The sequence below is a fragment of the Clupea harengus genome, chromosome 24 (genome assembly GCF_900700415.2).
Source record: "Clupea harengus chromosome 24, Ch_v2.0.2, whole genome shotgun sequence".
Taxonomy (NCBI): domain Eukaryota; kingdom Metazoa; phylum Chordata; class Actinopteri; order Clupeiformes; family Clupeidae; genus Clupea; species Clupea harengus.
In genome coordinates, this window is record NC_045175.1 from 13,410,385 (window position 1) to 13,414,368 (window position 3,984).

The 3,984-nt window shown below is 41.9% G+C and overlaps 1 long non-coding RNA gene across 1 annotated transcript; it reads right to left on the bottom strand.

Moving 5' to 3' along the window:
- Nucleotides 1–205: 205 nt before the first annotated feature.
- LOC116219294 lies at nucleotides 206–906 on the bottom strand. Its single transcript, XR_004163137.1, has 3 exons — nucleotides 816–906; nucleotides 543–591; nucleotides 206–405 (listed from the first exon to the last, which is right to left on the bottom strand). It is a non-coding gene; the product is annotated as an uncharacterized LOC116219294 (long non-coding RNA).
- Between the last annotated feature and the right edge of the window lie 3,078 nt (nucleotides 907–3,984).

Consider the following 3,984-nt stretch of genomic DNA (forward strand, 5'->3'; position numbering starts at 1 on the left):
TTAATTTTCTTACTTTAAAATAGTTTGCAATGTTTTTTATGAGCATATATAGGTAAGGCACGCAATGTAATCTGCTGAGTTAATGAAACAGTTTGACTACAGGTTAGGGTTTGTGTTTAACTTATTATTACCAGCCTAAGCAAATGTATTTCATGTTATTAGCCACAGTCATGACTTACAACAAAAACAAGATACATACCTTTTTGCAGCAGCATCTTTCTTGAAGTGGACGCTGGCGTAGTGGACGTCGTCCCCCTGAGCTCCTGCAGTCTCTCTGGAGCCGTGGGGCTGGATGGTGGAGTACTGAACATCATCCTCTGCAGTCTCAGCAGTGGAGGGACCAGCAGCTCTGCTCTGACCAGACCTCTGGAAGTTAACATTTGAGTACTGAACATCATCCTGACCCTGAAATAACGCAAAACCTCAGGGTTAGGTCGTTTTAGCGATGAGAGGTGTGTGTTAGTAACGTGTCATACTGGACATGTCAGAAACATAAAGTCTGATAATTAAGATGAAATGACAAACTCTTATGTCTATCTCACCTCTGTGTCTCCTCTCTGTGGTCCCCTGCTGGTGGTCCCCTTATGTAATCTTCAATGCAAATCATAAACAAATTTAAAATATCAAAAAAACTAAATGCATGGTAAGACAGTTATGGGTTTTGTGGTGGGAAGGGAAGGGTATTGGAAGGGTATTTGGCTGGTTGCAATTAAGCAAACTCACCACTAGACACCGCTATAAACTACACACTGTACCTTTAAGGGTTTTGGGGTGGACACCTCACACCACACCACCCACTCATATAATCTACTCACCTCAGCCAGTATATGACACAGAGGAGACCCACAACTCCACAGACTGCCACTCCAACAACAGCAGCTATCACAGGGATATGGTCCACTGCTGTGATCAGAAGCAGAAGAAAAAGAGATACAGGATGGAAATATAAGATGGAAAACAGAACATTATCAGTACTTCTTCTCTGATGTCCGAGCTTGTTCGTTTTCTTGACAGAAGATTGTGACAGCTACTGGTCTGTCTTCACTTGCGTTCACTTCACTCAGGTTCAGAGACAGAAACAGACATGGAGAATATCTGACAGCTGTCAGAATGTTGTCACCTCAATGTAAATATGCCACATTACTTGGATTTGCTATGTTACAGTTTTAGATTTCTTTTGTGAACATGCAGCAAACATGCAGATCATTCTTAAGTGGATGTATTATAACTTACATATCTTATGAATCACCAGTGTGTTACCTGCTGTAAACATGAGTTGATGATGTCTCGTAATTTAACACTTACGCATGACTTGGAATCTGAAGGGTGGAGAGGGATAATCGTGCCCTGTAACAGCACAGGTGTAGTTGCCTCCATCTTCATATCTGACTGGGTGGAGCTGCAGCTGGTTGTTGATGTTCTGATTCTTCTCTACGGGACGTCCATCTTTACTCCAGATGAATGAAGGGCTGTTACTCAGAGTGCAGGAGGTGTTACAGGTGAGGGTCACATGATCTCCCACCTTCACTGCTTCTGAATCAGATGTGATGACTGTCTGGCCTAGAAAAGGTGGCATTTCATTACTTTCAAATAACTCTCTTAGCAGATATCAGTATGTTCAGTAGCCTCTAACAAGACTCAGAGGATCTGATGTGAGCACATGGATGCACCAGTGTTGGAATAAAAGCTTGAATATGTTTACCACTTACTTTTTAAATCTGACAACGTTTCTGTTGTCATAATGTTATGTACTCACACACGTTTAATTTCAAGGGTGGAGATGGACGATCCTCATGTCCTGTAACAGAACAGGTGTAGTTGCCTCCATCTTCATATCTGACTGGGTGGAGATGCAGCTGGTTGTTGATTCTCTGCTTCTTCTCTACAGGACGTCCATCTTTACTCCAGATGAATGAAGGGCTGATACTCAGAGTGCAGGTCGTGCGGCAGGTCAGGGTCACATGATCTCCCACCTGCACTGTTTTTCTCTCAGATGTGATGAACGTCTGGCCTAGATCAGGGTAATGATTAGTTAGTTTAAGATTGACTCGTTTGAAGACTCTTAATCAAAGGGGGAAGGATGTTGAAATATTCTGTTGCCCCAAACAGACAAATAGCTTCCTATGGTGTGACACATAGATGCATTATATCAAGCTGCATTGTATCAAAGTGACAGAGTGGACCTTTTACACTTTTAACATCCATTTTAAATTATCGTGTATGATTTGAATTGACGTGACCAGTACTCACACATGACATTTATCCACATGGGTGGAGAGTGAAGAGTCTTATGTCCTTCAACAGCACAGGTGTAGCTGCCTCCATCTTCAGATCTGATTGGGTAGAGCTGCAGCTGGTTGTTGATGCTCTTCTTCTTCTCTACAGGACGTCCATCTTTTATCCAGATGAATGAAGGGCTGCCGGTGAGCCAGCAGGTGGTGCTGCAGGTGAGAGTCACAAGATCTCCCGCCAACATTTCTGCTCCTTGTCCAGATGAAACAACCTTCAGGTCTAAGAAAAGAAGAATTTGGTTTTCAGTGTAGTGGTGTAAATTAACAGAAATGTTCAGAGTGTGTATTAATATATGTTAATTATTTTGGAGACAAAAGAACATTTTATTTACCTGTGACTTTCAAAGAAATTCCAGGTGTGCCTATCCATTTCTGTTCGTCTTCATAGGTGGTAATCCTACAGTAATACTGATACTGTGCATCTGCTTTGGTTAGTTTAGTCATCTGCAGAGAACACCCACTGCTTTTATCTCCACAGTCCACTCTCACCCTGTGTTTGTCACTCTCAATCTGGGAGAGATCAACAGCATCACCATACTCTTGGTTTATCCAGTAAGCTTGTTCGACTGTAAGACCCCAGGGGTAGGTGTAAGAGCAGGACATGTTAACTGAGGAGCCTTCCAGAGCACAGATGTCTGTAGGTGTGTAAGTGACACTCCACTTTGCACCCAAGCCCCCTGCAAACACAAATCAGACACAAAACAGTGCATTAGTCCATGATGTATGGAGTGAGATTAGTTTCTTAATTCCCAAACAAACGAAACGCGATTCAAACAAACAAAGCTTGATTCACAAATGTGATTTGTGATTCTCAAACAAACGAAACGCGATTCACAAATGTATTTTGTGATTCACAAATAAATTACCCCATGACATTTGTTTGCAACCTAACAGACACGAGTTACAAATCCCTGCATTCGTGTGTTTGGATTTTTGGAACTTTCCTAACGCGCTTAGCTTCACAAATGCATTTTTTCTAAAAGATATTATCTGCAGCCTATCAGATCTCTTCTAATTTTAGCCAATCACATTATCGTGTCTATGTGGACTACAACCACCCATCATAGTAACGTACATTGTCTCAGTCCAGCCTGAGATCACGAGCAATGGCATCTGCCCACCAAATGTCAGTGAAATATAGTTTGTTAATCTTATTAAACCGATTATCATATGTGGTTGAATATTCTTGAGAATGGCAGGATCCATGTTTAGTCATTTTAAGTGTTCCCTAGGCTAACGTTTTAGCAAGCTAGCTAGTCAATGTCTAACATAACCTTGGTCTTGATAACATGGATAGAGCTACGCTTGCTGCATTAGTGTGCTCTCTAGTGGTAAAGTTGCTAAATTTCAACCAACCAAATCCCCTCCCCCTCACAAGCATGTCCGAGTGCCTACGGTGACTTGTCAAATGCCATAGAAACATGAAAAGCCCTGATCCAGAGCCAATGTTCTGGTTCTGTCTGTTCTGGGCTACTGAAGATACTTCATCCCACCATGCTTCTCTTTGTGCCATGAGAGATGGACTTTGATTAAAAGTCTATACTGGTCCCATACGTCATTGGTGGTGAATAAAGACACACACAGATACTATCACAGACAAGCCTCAGTTTCTAGAGAAGGGGGAAGTTTACTCTCTCGCTTACACCAAGCACATTTACTAAAAACCCCAAACTCAAAACTGAGATGTTTCAAT